Genomic DNA, 17,750 nt, shown 5'->3' with positions numbered 1-17,750 from the left:
ATATATCCCCATATCCCCTCCGTCTTGAACCTCCCTCCCACCCTCCCTATCCCACCTCTCTAGGTCATTGCAAAGCACCGAGCTGATCTCCCTGTGCTATGTGGCTGCTTCCCACTAGCTATCTGTTTTACATGTGGTAGTGTGTATATGTCCATGCCACTCTCTCACTTCATCCCAGCTTACCCTTCCCCCTCCCCGTGTCCTCAAGTCTATTCTCTACGTCTGCGTCTTCATTCCTGCCCTTCCCCTAGGTTCTTCAGCACCATTTTTTTTAGATTCCATACGTATGTGTTAGCATATGGTATTTGTTTCTCTCTTTCTGACTTATTTCACTCTGTATGACAGACTCTAGGTCTATCCACCTCATTACAAATAGCTCAATTTCGTTTCTTTTTATGGCTGAGTAATGTTCCATTGTATATATGTGCCACATCTTCTTTAGCCATTCATCTGTTGATGGAAATTTGACTCTTGAAACATCTCCTACACAGAGACGCCTTCTCGACCCTTCAGACAATACAATTAGTAGCAACAGGAGGGGCTGTGGAAGAAGTCCACCTGGTGCCCAGCACATTATCTTATTTCTCTCCTGTTTAGTAACTAGCTCACCGCCAATACTCACAGTGTGGGAGTGTCAACTCCATGCTCGGGATGAAGCAACCCGGGCTTTGGAAGGTGGTGGCCCTTGCCCGAGGCCCTGCTAGGAAGAGCTGGGGGCCGCACTGTGGCCTGTCTGTCACTGGGGCCCGCTCTCTGTCCCCACAGCACGTGTGTCTGCCTCACGCACAGCCCGGGTTCCTCTCAAGGGGGTGTGTCTTGTGGCAGTCCTTTCCGGGTCCTCGGCACATGCCTGGCTGGCCCAGTGGGGGACACTGGCTGGGGAAGGCAGGGCACGGCCCCCACATGCTTCCTCTCCCCTCACCCCCGCCTCCAAAAGCTGGCAGCCCACTCCCTGGCGCAGTGGGCTCCAGCCGGGGCTTCCCTCCTCCGCAGTTCAAATCCATCCCCCGGGTCTGGTCTGCCGTGTGAACTCACCCAGAGGCCTGAAAATATCACTAACGTGGTGGTTGCCGGGGGTTGGATGGATGAATAGGGGCGAGCCCAGGGAATTTTTAGGGCAGTGAAGCCATCTTTTATGACCCTGTCATGCTGGATAAATGACATGGTACATTTGCGCAACGCCAAGAGGGAGCCCTACTGTCAATGTGGGCTTGCGTTAATAACAACACGTCCTTGTAACAAAGGTACCACGCTAATGCAAGCTATTAATAATGGGGCAACTGTGTGGGGAAACGGGTCTTAGGGGCTCTCTGGACTGACTGCTCCATTTTCGGTAAACCTAAGACTGCTCTAAAAAATAAAGGCTATTAATTAACAGGAAACACCGTCACTGAGAACCGCACGCGCCCCAGACCAATTGCAGCTCCTTTGATGAATATTTCAGGGCCCTGGTTTGCTCAGACACAAAGCGGCTTCGATCTGAGTTAAAGCCTCACATTCTAAAATGAGGCATTCGGCTCCCAGTGGCAGTGGGCACCTTGTCTCCCTAGGGGCCGAGCCGGCATCACCGCAGCGACCTTGGGCCATCACCTTTGAAGCCCGTTAGTGGAGGACCAGTTCCTAGGCCACCCAGGGATCCTCAGCGGGCAGGTTGGCTCTGAGGTTTACTGAGGCCGGTCCCACCAAAATAGCTCTGTCCTGGGTCCCCTGTGGTACCACTATCCACCCCACCTGGCCAGACCTGCTGATTCCCAGGACCCGGAAAACTTGGGGTGGAAGGGGTACAGCATTGAGTCCACCCCCCTCACTGAGAAAATGGGGAAACCGAGGCCCAGGGTGGGGCAGGACTGGCCCAGGACTCCCTGAGGGTGGGAGGGGTTTGAGGACGAGCCTGCTTGTGTCCTGGACAACCTCAGAGGTGTTCTGGAACTCTAGGGACCTCACGCACAACATGGCAGGGAGAGGGGCCTGGCTCGGCCCATGGGGGTCCAAGCTTCCCCGCACTCCAGCTGGTGCTCTTGTGACGTCGCCCGGAACGGGGAGAGGCTGAAAGGCCCCATGGGGATGGCTCAGTGGCTTGTAGAGTCCAGGCCTGGTGATGAAAGGGGGTCAGGCCTGCCTGTGGGGGACAGCCCGCTCCCCAGGCCCTCAGCTGGCTCAGAGCTCACACCTGGACACTGGGGACCGGAAGACACAGTTTGCACCCAAGTGGGCATCCTCCCCTCCCCCGACCCAGCAATCATCCTCTTCCCACAGCGTCCCTTCTTCTACCGCCCCTGGCAACTTGTTATGGAGTATACTGTGCGCCCCCGCCCCCCAAATTCATATGTTGAAGCCTTAACCCCCAGTACTTCTGAATGTGACTGTATTTGGAAATAGGGCCTTTAAAGGTGATTACATTAAAATGAGGCCCTTAGGGTGGGCCCTAATCCAATCTGACTGGTGTCCTTACAAGAAGGGAAAATTTGGAAACACAGATCCCTGGGGCACGTGCACACAGAATGACCATGTGAAGAAGCAGCAACTGGGGCCCATGGGCAAGTCATGGAGAGAAGCCTCAGAAGAAACTAGCCTGCCTTGGTTTTCAAGGGTCAGACCTTGACCTTGGACTTCCAGCCTCCAGAACCTGAGAAAATAAATTTCTGTGGCTTAAGCCACCCAGGCCCTAGCAAACTAATACATGCCTCACCCCAAGTGAGCAAAGCGTGGGTCAGGGCGGGAGGAACGGGCCAGACGCTCTCTCTGGGGCCCTCCTCTACCAGCCCGCTTCTCAATACGCTGGCACCAGGTGGCATCGTGGTACTCTGCCCACCTGGAAAGCTATCCATCAGCACTGTTGCTGGGCCTTTTCCCCGGCTGTCTCATCCCCTCTCAGCTCTGAGCTTGTGCCCCTGCAGCTGCGCTCCCTCCTCTGGGTTTTTAGAGCTTTCCCCATGTACTTCCTCCAGGAAGCCCTCCTTGCTTGATTCACTTTTGAACCCGGTTCCCTCGTCATTCATCTCAGGAGTGTTAGTGTGCTTATCTGGGACAGTGCATTGAAGCCTCCCTGTAGGGCTTGGACCTCAGTGACCAGTCACTAAGTTACAGTTATTTGCTCATCCTATTAATTAGTTATTAATAGAATGATAATTAGATTAATAGTCGTAGACCGCATATGGAATGTTGATATTATTCCTGTCAACCCCCAGCTGCTGTGAAACACCTCACCTCTCCCCTGGTCCTTTTTTTTTTTTTTCTTTTTTTTGGCCACACCGCGTGGCTTGTGGGACCCTAGTTCCCCGACCAGGGATTGAACCTGGGCCCTCCGCAGTGACAGCGCGGAGTCCTAACCACTGGACCTCCAGGGAAGTCCCTCCTCTGGTCCTTCTCCATCCCCCTGCCTACGTTCCCTCACCTGCCCAGCCTCCTGTGGTTCCCATGGCGGGACATTGGATCCCTCACGCCCCACCCCTGCGCCTCGCCTGTCTGTCATCAGGAAGACTGACACAGCCGGATCTGCCGAGGGACGGGGGGCTCCAACCTGGCTGCCCTAGCCTGCAGGGCTCACTGCCCCCCCCCCCCCCCCCCCCCCGGCCTCAGCCCGGGAAGCAGATGGTCAGAAACTAATGAATCAGCCTGTGTATTTACCAGCTCTGCGCCTGGCGGAGTGAGCGGGCTTAGTCAACAGCGAGCACAATAAATAAATCCCAAGCCATCGCCAACACAATTCCCTCTCTCCTATTTCTCTTCTTTCTTCCATCGCCCTCCCACCCCAAGATCTCGGAATTCCATTTAACCGTTGAGGGGCCAGAGTGCCCCCGACTGAAGGCGGCTTCAAGCCCACGGTCCTTCCCGAGTGCCAGGGGCTCATACCCTCATTTTCCTCCTGTCCACTAGGGAGGATGCCGAGGAGGAAGCCTGGGGTGCGAAGGCCGTTTCACCCCGAGCCCCGCACCCTGAGCGCTGCTGCCATCGCTGAGAGTGTGAGGGAGGGGCCGGCAGGGGGGCCGGCGCTGGCTGGCCTCCTAGGTCTGCACATTTCTACTCATCTCTATGAGATCAGATTAACTAATCACCGTCAAGACAAAGTGGCCTAATACCGGGGAGAAAGAGCCAGGGATGTTTGGGGCACACCCCTAACTTCTCAGGATGACAGCAGGGCCAAATCTTGATATTATCAAAAGTTGTCATTGTTTCTTTAGACATTTCATGAATATCACCAAAACCAAAAAATCATACCCCTGTTTAAAAACCTTAGGATGTTCTCTGGAAAAATGTAACACATCACGTTTTCCACTTAGGGGACTCGTGGGGTCCCATCTCCCCAGTTAGGAACCCCTGTTCTGGGGTCAGACAGTTAAGGAAACTGGTGTTGGGGTCTGAAAGCCTTGGCCTCGATCTTGGCTCAACCCCTTGAGGCTGTGTGACCTTGAGAAAGTTGCTTTGCCTCTCTGAGTCTTTATTTTCTCATCCAATATCACATGAGATAATCTGTATGAAATGCCTAGGAAATGCCCTCAAATGGTAGCAATTATTATTAAACAGCAGCTTCATGTACACTAGGTCAAGGGTTTTCCCAGCAACCTTCCAGGGGAAGAAGTAAGGCTGAAGGGCACCTGGCCCCTTCACGGTGAAGCCAGGAGCTTCGCACACGACACTGACCACAGTGGGGACTGCTGGCTTGAAAGGGCGTGACGATCATGACATTCACTGAATGCCAACCATAGGCCAGGGCGGGCTGGGCACTGCACATCCATCCCGGCCGCATCCTCCCGGCACCCCCAGGAGGTAGGGCATCTCCATTTCCCAGACAAGAAACCAAGTACTTGCCAGCCCTGCATCACTTCCTCTGGATCCTGTGGGACCCCAGCAAGGAAATCTTGGGGAAACCAAGCCCATCATATCTGTGGCTCACTTATCTCTACAGATACACAAAGGCAAGTCACCTGCACAGTGGGGCAGCACAGCTGGAGGGGTGAAGGCCGGGGTGCAGGGCGAGGGGAAGGCAGTCAGCCTGGGCACCAGCACGGCAGAGAACGGGGTGGGGACAAATCTCCTCCACAGACACTGAGCAGGAGTCACCTGGACCAACTGTTCTACAGAGAAACATTTCGTACCAGGCTTTTCACTGAAGAGACCTTGCAACTGTCTCTCCAGTGCTTTTGCTTTTATGTTATTTTTTTGTGCAAAAGGTGCAGCTGGAGTCAGAGGCCAGGTTGTAAAGAGCAGAGACAAGCTACCAGCAAAAATTATCATCGAGGGCTTCCGTGGTGGCGCAGTGGTTAAGAATCCGCCTGCCAATGCAGGGGACACGGGTTCGAGCCCTGGTCCGGGAAGATCCCACATGCCGCGGAGCAACTGAGCCCGTGCACCACAACTACTGAGCCTGCGCGCCTAGAGCCCGCGAGCCACAAATACAGAGCCCGCGAGCCACAAATTCTGAGCCCGCGAGCCACAACTACTGAAGCCCACGTGCCTAGAGCCTGTGCTCCGCAACAAGAGAAGCCACCGCAATGAGAAGCCCGCGCACTGCAACGAAGAGTAGCCCCTGCTCGCCGCAACTAGAGAAAGCCCACGCGCAGCAATGAAGAACCAACGCAGCCGATAAATAAATAAATTAATTAATTAATTTTTTAAAATGAAAAAGTTGACAAATGTATATATCATCGAGTGGGAAAGCTGACTGTTAGCAGAGATGGATGGCCTTTCTGGGTCCTTAACCAAGGAGAGCATGGACGGGGCAGTCACCGGAATTGTAAGCAAGTCTTAGGAGGAGGAATAAACAACTTCATGCAGACTGGCCTTGCCATCCAAACCTGCGTTGGGACAAAATCACACCACTGCCGGACACCGCCAGAGCAGGTCCGGGTCTTTGCGGAGCAGCGGGCCACAGTGTGGCAGGAAGGGCTTTGCCCTCTGTAACTGGGAGGGCGGGTACAGGGCTCGGCCGCTCACTGGGCACTTGAGCAGTCGCTCCACTGCCGTGAGCCTTAGGTTCCCAACTGCAGGGGAAGTACCAGGAGGGCCGTGGCCTCCCCCGCCTCCTTCCCCACTGCAGCCCAGACCTTGGCACTTTCCGGGGACTCAGGAAAGCTCTGTCCAGTGAATGAAAGTCCAGGGAGGCTGCGAATGCTGACTTCATGGGTGGTCCTGAGAATTGCACCAGGTGCCACGTGGCAGGCACTCTGGGTGGCCCGGGCTTGTGGACAAGGGATGTAGGGAGAGCATCTTGACTATCACCGGCCCCGTGGCCTGGGCCAAGCGCAAGGTCAACGGCCATGCTTAAGCCCTGCATATGCTTTATCCTGGAGGATGGGGTCCTTTTACTTACCTTCTGCAAAGGAAGGGGACTGAGCAATGTCTCAAGGTCACAGGGCTCCGCGGTGGCCGAGGTGGGACAAGAAGCCAGGGTGTCAGGCTTGGACACAAGTCAGGAACTGTGCCCCTCACCCAGAGGGAAAGGCGGCTGGCGCCCCAGCCGTGCGCCACTCCCCAGAGGCTCGGGTGCCACCGAGGCGTGTGGGCGAACCCAGGGAACAGTTTAGCAGCTGACAGATTTTTTTGAACCTGTCTGCCAAGTTGCTAGCTGAAGTCTCATCCCCAGCCCCACCAACCTCAGCTGGGGCTGGGGCATCTGCGGGTGGGAGGCTGGAGGCGGGGGGGCTGCCAGGGAGAGCCCTGGGCAAGGCGGGCTGGGCAAGGACTCGGAACACGGCCTTCCCCGGGGACCCTGACGGGGCGCTTAGGGGAAGGCGGGGCAGCACAGCGTCTTAGGCAGGAGCAACAGTGGGGGGAAGTCAACCCACAGAGGAGCTAGCCCCACCTCCGCCTTGGATGACGCTTCTAGAACTTCAGGGGGAAACTCTTTGGGCCTGGTCGCCGACCCATGAGATCATGGAGTTGGGATCCCGGAGACTGTCCCTGACCCCGTGTGTGACCTTGGGTGGGGCCTTGCCCTGCCTGTGCCTCGGTTTCCCCATTCATGAAACGACTGAGCTCTGACTCTCACCTCCCCAAGTCCAGGTTCCTCGGTCGCCCACACCAGTTCGATGAAAGGATGCAGAGACACATCCCCATGCCCCCATCCCAGGGAGAAAGCCGGGGTGCCGGGGGAATTCTCCTTAACAAATTATTTCCTATTTATTGGTAAGAAAAGTTGCAGCGGGGATAAATTATTAACAAATCGGAAACGGAGATTCTGTTGGGAGCCGATTCTAATGCTAGCTGCGCTGAGGTCTCTAACTCTCTCCTCCCTCCCTCCCTCTGCTCCTCCCCCCGCCCCGCCCCCCCTCTCCTTCAGCGGTTTCACTGATCCCTGTCCCGCCTCTAACTCCTCCCAACCCGATCCCCCAGGCCTCTCTCCCTTCTCTTTTTCTGGTTTCTTTCCGAGCAAAAGTCCTGGACAGCAGCAAGGTCACCCTTCCCTGCTCGTGAATCAGCAGAAACCGACCCTCATGTTATTTCGGGGCAGGAGCTGCAGCTGGCCAGGGAGGTTCCTCTTGTAATTTTCTGGTTTTGTTTCTCCTTGGAGCCATTTCTTCCCAGCCTGGCCGTTACTCAGGCAGGGGAAGGTGTCTTCCCAGGGCTCATCCATCCTGGCAATGACTCTCCAGAAGCCACAGTGATGTCCTCCCCACCCCCACCCCAGACCCTGATCCCGAGCCAGCCACCGTGGGCATCTCCTGGTCCAAGGTCTGCCTCGGACCCAGAGTCACCGGCCACCTCCTGAGCCGGGCCTGGCCAGGCTGTAACTTAGGAAATGCACTTCAGTTCTGCGGCTGCTTGCAGCAGCCCTCCACTCTGCTCCAGGCCCCCTTTCATTTCACCCCTGCCCACATTTACCTCCTTCCGGAACCTTCCGAGACTGAGACTGGACTCTGGGACAGCAGGGGCCGGGTCTGGCTCAGCCTTGCCACCCCGCACTCCCAGCAGTGATTTGCACAAAGCGGCACTTGATAAGTATTTCCAAACTCGGTGAGGATCCTTGACAGTTGGATCTAAGGATGGTATCTATTGAGCAGTTATTCAACATGCCCTTTTCTTCTTTTCTTTTTTTTTTTTTTTTTAATATTTTGGCTCCACCGCGAGTCATGCGGGATCTTCTTTCCCCAACCAGGGATCGAAGCCGTGCCCCCTGCAGTGGAAGCGCAGAGTCCTAACCACTGAACTCCAGGGAAGTCCCAATGCGCCCTTCCTAACGTGCCTCACTGGATCCCATTGCTCTGATGCGACTCAGAGAGGGTAAGCGACCCTCCCGGCATCACCCGGGGAGGACTGTGCGGTTACTGAGGGGAGTGGAAAGCAGCCGGCCCAGGTGTTGTTCTAGCAGCGGGGCAGGGACCCACTTCCTCAGTCCTCCTCGCCCTGACTCTGACTTCCCCAACAGACCCAGCCAGCCAGCCTTTCTGACCACCTGAGGCATAGGGCTGCCCCGGAGGACGAGCTGTCCAGGAGACGGACAAGGACGCAACGCCAAACACTGCTTCCACCACTGAAGACCCAGAGAGGCTGTCCATCAGCTGAACAGCCAGAGAGGGTGGGGTGAGGTCTTGCCAAGGCTCTGGCTAGACAAGGGTTAATCTCTCCAGGAACTCAAAATTGTATTCCTTAAAAAAAAAAAAAAAAAAAAAAAAAGGAAATATTTCACTCTGTCCTGGGCATATGCAGATTCTTGCCACAGCCAGATTTTTAGGAATGTTTGGGGTGGGAAATTCTATCCCAGCTGAAGAGTGCCTGGGTTGATCCCTGTAGGACCACCCCCCCCCACGGGCACCTGCTGCACCCCAGCCCCTCACTGGGTACCACATAACTGATCAGATCCACGTGGGCATCTCTCTCAGACAAGGGATGGCAGCTCTTCATTTGCATACCTTCCACGACAGGGAGCTCATTACTATAAAAAGCAGATAGGCCAATCTGGACTGCTGGCTCCTTAGAAAGTTTGGCGATGTATTTGGACTCACACTCTGCATATTGCCCCCTTTCTTCTACGTGTTTGTCCTCTTTTCTCTGGTTATGCTGTAAACATTTTCTAATTGATTAGAAAAAGGAGGGTGAGAGGCCGGATTAGCCCAAGCCCTCCTCTTCCCCCGTGCCAGGAGCTCAAACGCTTCCCCACCAGGGCCAGCGGGAAGGCTCAGCATTCCTCCTCGCCCCGCCTCACACGCAGACTCCACCTGTTCATCCAAGGACCCGCCTGCTTGGCAGCTGCCCTGGCCTCTCTCCATCCTCCCTCCCTGCCCACCCCACTCCCCATCCGAGGCTCGCCACCCAAACAGCTCAACGCTTTCGTGGAACACATTTAGAAAAAAAGTAAATAAAAGTAAATAGGGAGAGACAGAAGGACAAAAGAAAGAAGGAAAGAGAGAAAGAGAGAGAAATCGGGGCAGGGTGGGGGGAAGGGCGCAGAGAGGAAGAAAAGCTGCATTCAGAGAAGCTGGGTAAAGTGCATTATTGATTGAGGACTTAGAAAATGCTTAGAGAGTAGGAAAAGCGCCCTGCTCTTTAAAAGCTTGTACAAAGCAGAAGCTAGACACAGGCAGCCTTCCCAAAGAGGGCCTGCTCTGCTGACATGAATATTTTATCACGGAGGAAAAAAGCAGCTGGGGGGGGGCAGTACTGGGGGCGGGGGGCGGGGAGGCAGGGGGACGAGCAGCCCCCTCGGAGGGGCCTGGCTGGAGTACTCAGGGGAGCCACCTTCCCCAGACCCCTGGGGCCTTTGCAGAGCCCCTCTCCTCCTCTCTGAGAGCTGCCCTTGGCTTTCTTGCTGAAGAGCAATGGGGCCTCGGTGGGTCCTGAAAGAGCCCCAAGGCTGGTGGGACCACCGGCTGAAAGGGGAGGGTCCAAGAGGGTTGAGGTTGAAGATCCATCCCGGCAGCCCCCTCCCCTGACAGTTGTCCTGTCCACCCCCTGCCACCACCAACCCCTCCGGCCTCCCCGCCCCGACCTGCCACCAGGCACACTCTAGAAAGCAGCCGTGTGCTTCAGCACCCCAGAGCTGCACCCCAGAGCACCCTCTTCGGATAAATTCCAAACCCAAGCTGGTCCTGGCTCTGCCCACCTCGCCCACCTATCTCGCTTCTCGTCTTGCCTTGCTTCCGTTTTTCTTTTTTAAACTTCCCTACTGAGTATTTTTCTTAGCACCAGACATTGAGATCGTGATTTTTCGTGTGAAATTTCCTTTTCTCTATTCATGACGATCCTAATAATTATTTTCAAAATGGAGAAGCCAAGGCACCGATAGGTTAGAAAACCTATTCAATGGCACTTTGCTGAGCAAAGGGCAGAACTGGCGTTAGAAGCTCCACAATATATACTCTATAAAGAGCCCGCTATGCTACCCTGCCTCTGCCCGTAGGGTCATTCCTTGGTTTAGGGAAGATGAAATGAACTTTTGTGCCACGGAGTCTACAAAACGTATACAAAATTCTTACAAATCATTGTATGATCCCATTGAGGTCAATTTCCACCTTGTTTTGGACCCTGGAATCTCTCTTCCTATCTTGATGCCCATCCCCCATCCCACCTGGGCTTCGCCACCTCTGTCTGGAGCTCCTCTCCTCCACCCCTTTGCAGATGTCTGCTAACCCTCCCTTCCTCGGAGAACACCCTGGCCAACACCTCCCTCCCCGAGATGGGCACTTGATCGGTTTTCCTTAGCGACTTCTTCTGTTAATTACTGTGTGGTCCCCTCCCCACTGTGTGTCCTGTGAAGACAGGAGTGGGGCCTGTCACACGCAAGATGCTTAATTAAGGTTTGCAGAGCGACTCCCCCTCCTGGGCGGGTCCCCTCTCCAGGTCCTCCGCATTGAAAAGGAGGTGTCAGGAGTAGATGCAGCACCTGGACGGATGGGACCTGACTGTGCCAATGGCCACAAGCTGAGACTTTCTAGGGCTTCTTCTTGCTGGTCTCTGAGGCATAAGAAGCGGTCGGGTAGAGGAAAGAGAAAGAAGTGTCTGGGCCTGCCCCATCCCCGGGCACAACTGGACAGGTGCATCGCTCTACCGATGAAGGCCTTGGTGGTGGTGAGAGAGGCAAGCCTGAGCTGGTAAGGTTTCATTTATTTATTCCTTCACTTATTCAACAACTATCTCTAATGTGCAAAATGGCCCCGAAGAAACAGCCATCAAACCTGGCTGCCCATCCACATCCTTGGGAAGAAGAAAGAGATGAAAGTATCTCTGGGCACTAAGACCAGAAGTTCTGCTCCAGGTTGAAAGTGAACCAAGCCACCAAACAACCAACCACTCAAAACCCCCTGCAGTGACTCAGATGCCTGGCCAGGTAGGGGCCCCCGCTACAGTTGGTCCAAAGAAGGACACCTGTACAGTGATGTCAGCCCAGCTCTCACCATCATCCCTGCTTTATAGCTGAGGGGACTGAGGCCCCCAGAGGCCAGGCACTGACTCAAGGTCATACCTGCAGTAACCTTTGACCCCTTATGGGAGCATTGACCACCGTGCTGTGACCACCAGAGTATGGCACGGATGACAAGCCTGGAGGGGAACTGGCTGGGAAGGTCAGGAAGGCTTCCTGGAGGAGGTGGGGTTTCAGAAGGACAGGCCCACAAGGGTGGGTGGGCTGGATATGGACAGGTGGAGGGAGATTTGACCGGGCTGTGGGGAGGGTGCGCTATGTAGCGGGATCAAGAGAAGGGCCAGACCAGACGTGCAAAAGCCCCAGGTAGAGAGGAGTTAATGTGCTTGGATGGACCAGGAGCCTGGTGGGCAGCAGGAGATAAGGTGGAAGGGGAGGCCTGGAGCCAGCCGGCAGCCTTGACATTTAGCAGCCGCAGGGAAAGCCCTGACTCTGGCTGGGCAGCCTCCTTTCAGAAAGAGAGGTTAAGAACCTGGGAACAAAGGGTAAGGTGGTGGCCAGCACCCTTCAGGTCCCAGGAAGCCAGAGCAAGGATGGGGTGCCTGCAGCTCAGATGGAAGGAAAGACTCTGAGAGCAATCTCTCTCCTCCTCTAGTTTTTCAATTCAAAAAACCAAGATACTTAAGATGAAAAGACAAGATGCTTATAGCTGGAAGGGACCCAGTGCCGTCCTGGGCAAGACTGAAATGTTGGTTCTCAAACTTTGTTTCATCCTGGGACCACCCAGCTTGAATAATCCTCGGCCCAGGCCCACCCTAGAGACTCTGCAGTAGCAGGTGGGGCTGCAGCCCCGGCAGGTTGGGGGGGGGATGTTAAGAGCTCCCAGGTGAGTCCACTGTGAGGCTCAGCTGAGGACACTCAAGTGGGATGGGGACCCGGACAGAACCAAGAGTCTGCACAGCTCCCTGTCCCCTGCCTTCACTCCTCTGGAGTCCCAGCGGACCATCTGGGTTTGGGGCCTTCAGAAAGGCTGTCTCAAGGTTTAGGAGACCCGGGGGCAAAGGAGGAGAGAGGCCCCAAATCTGCACCCCTATTCCTGCTGTGCAGACACCCCTTAGAGTGGTTCTCACGTTGACTCACCTAGGGGAACCCCGGACCAACCACATCGGACCCTCAGGGGTAGGTCCCTTCCCAGGCATTGGCTGGTTACAGCTCCCCAGGAGACTCTGACGTGCAGCCAAGGTCAAGGCCACAGCCCGGAGGACCCTTCGATGGGATAATTCTCCATCTTGGAGTGGCATCCGGCTCCCAGTCTTGCTTTCCTTCCGCTCCCCATTCCCATGCCTCTCCTCCAGGCTGAGAGGCAGCCAGACCCTTGGGGAACCCACGGGTGGGAGGGGGGGAGCTGCCGGGTGCAAGCAGGCCCAGTGGAAGGCAGATGCCTGGCTCCCCGCCCCCACTTCCCTCCACCCTCTATTTTTAGGTCCATTATTGTCCATTCTTGGGTGTATTTTTTCCCCACTCCTTCCCCAGAAAAACAGATCGGATTCCTCCAGGCAAAGCCATCTCGCCTTCCCTGGAGCTGGTGCGTGGGAGCCCACACACTGCCAAATAGACATGAAATAAGTGAATTATCAAGTAATCGGATTAGGAGGCTCCATCATGTCTCAAGGGGTAGAGGGGGTGGGCAAAACGCTGCCGTCACTCCTCCCCAGCCCTCCTTGCTCAGGCTGCCGAGGAGTACTGGGGGAGGAGGGGCAGGCAGGGACAGTACACTCCCCCAGCAAAATGGCCACGCATACGCGCACGCACGCGCACGCGCACATACACACACAACAACCACCTCAATCCAACCGTGAGACAGAGATTCAGAGCGCCTCAGGTCAGCTAAGCAGCCTGGTTAGGAGCTAGGCACTGGGTCCAGGGAGCCTGGAGTGGAGCTGCCAGGCTCCTCTACTTGGAAGCTGTGTGACTTTGAGCAAGTGGCTTAACCTCTCTGAACCTCAGGTTCCTCATATTGAAAATGGGTATAAATATAGGATCTGTCGTTAAGTGTTCTGGGTGGGCTCAACGAGCAACTTCAGGTCAAGTGCTTGGTATGCAGTAGGCACTCAATAAATATGAGCTTTTGCTGGTCTGAAGAGGTGGTGGAAGATGTGGAATCAAGAAAAGCCTCAGGCAACAGGATCAGTCAGTTACAAGAAGACAAATGGTGATTTTCCTGAGCTTAAGGGCCCCCAGAGGGAGCATAGGGGCCCATAGGGGCCCACATGTGGACTCAGGGTGGTCTGGGAAGCCTTGTGAGTGTTTGCAACCGTGTGTGTGTGTGTGTGTGTGTGTGTGTGTGTGTGTGTGTGCGCGCGCGCACGTGCACGCACCCACATTGTTCCAGGAAGAGCACCATGGATTCTCAAAGGGGCTGAGACCCCGCCAGAGAAGGAGGCACTGCTCTGGGGTTTTGCAGCTGAGCTGAGGTTGGTGTCCTGCCTCTGCCCATCCCCTCCGGGTCCTCCAGTGCCTGGGAGGTTATTGCTCTCTCCATGCCTCTCCCTCTTCCTCCCTCTAAGTCTGAAAGTCCCAAAAGCCAGAAGCAAGATCTAGGAATGCAGTGGGGTCTGGAGGGTGAATACATAGACCCCCTCTGGTGAAGGCAGGAAGTTTACATCCCAAAGCAGGGACGAGACCCAAGGGCACCCAGCCCCTGGCAGCCAGTCCAGCGTGGAGCCTGATCCCCAGAAGTCCAGACCCAGCAAGACGTCAGCCTCGGAGCTGTTGGCAAGGGGTTTTAGATGGTGCCTGGGGTGGGAACAGGGCATGCTCTTTGGCCCACTGGCTTCTCCTCCAGCTGTCACCTGCCTTTGCTGTCTCTTGATTCCGCAGAAGGAAGGGACAATTCAGGAACCTGCAGTCTCCCACATGGGCACCATGCCCTTTCTGTGGGCTCAGGCGGGGGCGTGCTGCTGTGGCTGACGAGGCTCTGGGGTTACCTTCAGGCTCCATGTCTCATTCTCCTCCTTTTCATCTTTTGCCCAAAAACGGACTTCTGCTACGACCGAGGGGAAATGCCCCGGTTGTGTTTCATTTCCTTTTATTTCCCTGGTTGACACTTGGAGTCAAGTGGACAAATGATTCAGGCAACAGGAGGGAGCTGGAATGCAGGACCGAGGGGGTCCAAATTGTCCCAAAGACCCCAGGACAAACTGCGCTGGGGGAGAAGAATGCCGGGTCCTTGCAGACGGGCCCAGGACGCTTTAATAGGAAGGGCAGCTCTAGAAAGCCCCAGGTGTAGATCTGGAGGGATCCACAAACGTGGATTTAATTCCTTCCTACCAACGAGGCCCTGAGGGGTGACGTGGTTGCACCTTGGGATCTCGGGTCCCCAAGGACAGTGATCCCGACTTTTGACAAGGCAGGATGGGACAGTGGTCAAGGCCCCGGAGACAGATCCTGGCTTTGTCGCTGCTGTGCAAACTTGGGTAAGTCTCTCCACCTCTCTGAGCCTCCCTCCCTTCATTTGCAGCATACCCTTCCCAGTGCTGCGGAGAAAACACAAACGCTATGCACAGAAAGTGCATAAGCAGGGTACCCGGCCCACAGGGAGGCCTCGGGAAATGGCAGCCAAAACCCACGAGATGGGACGGGTGGGAGAAACACCAGCGTGTGGTGAGGCACACGAGAGTGTATCCCCGGCTCTTGCTTCCTGAAGCTCCCAGCTGCGGGCCAGGGCTGGACCACATGCACCCCAGCCCGACATCGGAGGGTAATCGCCGAGGCTGACTTTGCTGTGATCCCTAACATTCTGCCCCCCATCCTGCCTCACCCCTGGCCTTGCCCACCTCCCACAAACATCCCCTTCCTGTCCACCTTTCACAGTGCTGCCACAGCAAGGAGAACCACAGCTTGCGGACGGGCCAGGGCAGGGGCCTTGGGATCCCCAGGGCCTGCAAGACCCAGCTCTGAGCAGGGCTGGGTCACCAGGGGCTACACACAGGTGCGAGAGCTCACCTGAGCAGGCCAGAGAGCAAACTTTAACCTTACGGCCATGCCTACCCTGAAGGTGTAGCTCCACCGCGCGCTGGGAGGCATTCCAGGTCCCCCACCGAATGCCACCACATGTGGTCAAATCCAGGAGGTGACTGGATGTACGGGGACCTGGTGTGGAGGGCCTCATGTCCCCAGGGCTCCAGTCCATGGCTTACGGTTGAACCTCCCGGGTCTGCTGCTCCCTCACTGGGGCCCGAGGAAGTCAGTCCATCCTGTCGGGCCTCAGTTTCCCCATGTAGGAAATGGGGCAGAAGTTGGACTCTATTAGTGGTTTCGTATTGTGTTCACAGGAGCCCTAGGATTTCCGGGGGTGGGGGCTCAGGGGTCCGGGGCAGGGGCAGAGGGTGCCAGCAGCCAGGTTCCAGGCACCCACTTTCCCTTGAGTAGTTAGTTCCACTGTGATGTGCTTAAGAGATATCGGGGTTCCTCTGGTTTAGATAATCTCTAAGACCCCTTCCCAACTGCACCATCTACTTGAGATGAGGGATAATTATCACCAGCATTTCTTTATCGCCTACTTGTGTAGCAAAGATGGAGACACAGAATCTGGTGCCCTGGTGAGCAGGGGAGGCGAGGAGGTGAAGTGGAGGCAGGAGATATTTGGAGACCAGAGAGGTCACAGGTCATGACATCCCCTCCCCAGATACCCTTCTCTGGGAATCACAGTTAACATCCCAACTTAAAGGATAAGTTAGGAAAAAGGGAGCAAAAGAGGGAGGAAAGGACGGAGGTGGGAGAGAAAGGGAGGGAGGAGGGGTGAGCATTTGGACTTCCTCCCTCCTCGGGAGGTTGAGTGACTAGGGTCTGAGTTTGGGCCTGGACTTTGCCACTCAGTATTAGACTCTCAGTTTTCTCGTCTGTAAAATGGGGACAATAAGATAAAGGTTGTTTCCACCATGAGGGATATTTGGGAGGGTTAGATGAAATACTGCACATAGACTGCTCAGTGCCTCAGTGGAATAGATCTGAGAGTCCAGAAATAAACCCATACGTCTATGGTCAACTGATTGAATCAACAAGGGTGTCAAGACCATTCCATGGGGAAAGAATAGTCTTTTCAACATGTAGTGTTGGGAAAAGCGTATATCCACATGTAAAAGACTGAAGTTGGATGCTTGTCTGACATCATATACAAAAATTAACTCAAAATGGATCAAAGATCTAACTATAAGAGCGAAAACTATTAAAGTCTTAGAAGAAAACATAGGGGTAAGCACTCGTGAGCTTGAATTTAGCAATGATTTCTTAGATATGACACCAAAAGCACAAGGAAAAAAGAGATGAATTAGACTTCACTAAAATAAAAAAAGAAATTGTGCCTAAAAGGACACAATCAAGAGAATGAAAGATTATCTGTAGAATGGGGGAAATATTTGCAAATCATATATCTGATAAGGATTTAGTATCCAGAATATATAAAAAACATGTACTACTCAACAACAAAAAGACAACCCAATGAAAAAATGGGCAAAAGACTTGAATATATATTTCTCCCAAGAAGATATATAAATGGTCAATAAGCACATAATATCCAGCGTCATTAGTCATTAGCGACATGAAAATCAAAATCCTAATGAGATACCACTTCACACCAACCAGGTTAGCCATTATAGTAAAAAACAAAGACGGAAAATGACAAACGTTGGCAAGGACCTGGAGAAATTGGAACCCTTGTACAGAGCTGGTAGGAATGTGATATGGTGCAGATGCCCTGGAAAACAGTTCGGCAGCTCCTTAAAAACTTAAATCTAAAATTACCATATGGGGACTTCCCTGGTGGCACAGTGGTTAAGAATCCGCCTGCCAATGCAGGGGACACGGGTTCGAGCCCTGGTCCGGGAAGATCCCACATGCTGTGGAGCAGCTAAGCCCGTGCACCACAACTACTGAGCCTGTGCTCTAGAGCCCACGAGCCACAACTACTGAGCCCACGTGCCACAACTACCGAAGCCCGTGCACCTAGAGCCCGTGCTCCGCAACAAAGAGAAGCCAACGCGATGAGAAGCCTGCACACTGCAACGAAGAGTGGCCCCGTCTCGCTGCAACTGGAGAGAAAGCCCGCGCGCAGCAACGAAGACCCGACGCAGCCAAAGATAAACAAACACATAAATAAATTTATTTTAAAAATAAATAAACAAAAAATAAAATTACCATATGACCCAGCAATTCCACTCCTCGGTATAGACCCAAGAGGAATGAAAACATATGTCCACTCAAAACCTCGTACATAAATGTTCCTAACAATATTATTCACAATAGCCCCAAAGTGGAAACAACCCAAATGCCCAGCAACCAATGAATGGATAAACAAAACGTGGTAGCGCATACGGTGGAATATTATTCGGCCATAAAAAGGAATGAAGTTCTGGTACGAGCTACAACATGGATGAAGCTCAAGCATGTTATGCTG

The 17,750-nt window shown here is 54.3% G+C and overlaps 1 protein-coding gene and 1 non-coding gene across 9 annotated transcripts in view; both read right to left on the bottom strand.

Annotated features, from left to right (window-relative positions):
- Positions 1-17,750, bottom strand: part of NTNG2 (netrin G2) — a 73,681-nt gene that overhangs the window by 43,012 nt on the left and 12,919 nt on the right. The window contains exon 1 of one of the 8 annotated variants that reach the window (XM_029203270.1): positions 6,311-6,612. The exons of the other annotated variants lie outside the window; for them this stretch is intronic. The gene's annotated coding sequence lies outside the window, so the exon portion shown is untranslated. Of the gene's footprint in view, positions 1-6,310; positions 6,613-17,750 lie in introns of those variants that run through there. 8 annotated transcript variants of the gene reach the window in all.
- On the bottom strand, positions 3,275-3,347 carry TRNAD-GUC. Its single transcript has one exon. It is a non-coding gene; the product is annotated as a tRNA-Asp (tRNA).

This window comes from Monodon monoceros, unplaced genomic scaffold, assembly GCF_005190385.1.
Source record: "Monodon monoceros isolate NGI ecotype Baffin Bay Population unplaced genomic scaffold, NGI_Narwhal_1 Super_Scaffold_5, whole genome shotgun sequence".
In the NCBI taxonomy this organism is placed as follows: Eukaryota; Metazoa; Chordata; class Mammalia; order Artiodactyla; family Monodontidae; genus Monodon; species Monodon monoceros.
The sequence above is the reverse complement of the archived record's forward strand: the minus strand, read 5'-3'. Positions and strand labels throughout refer to the sequence as shown.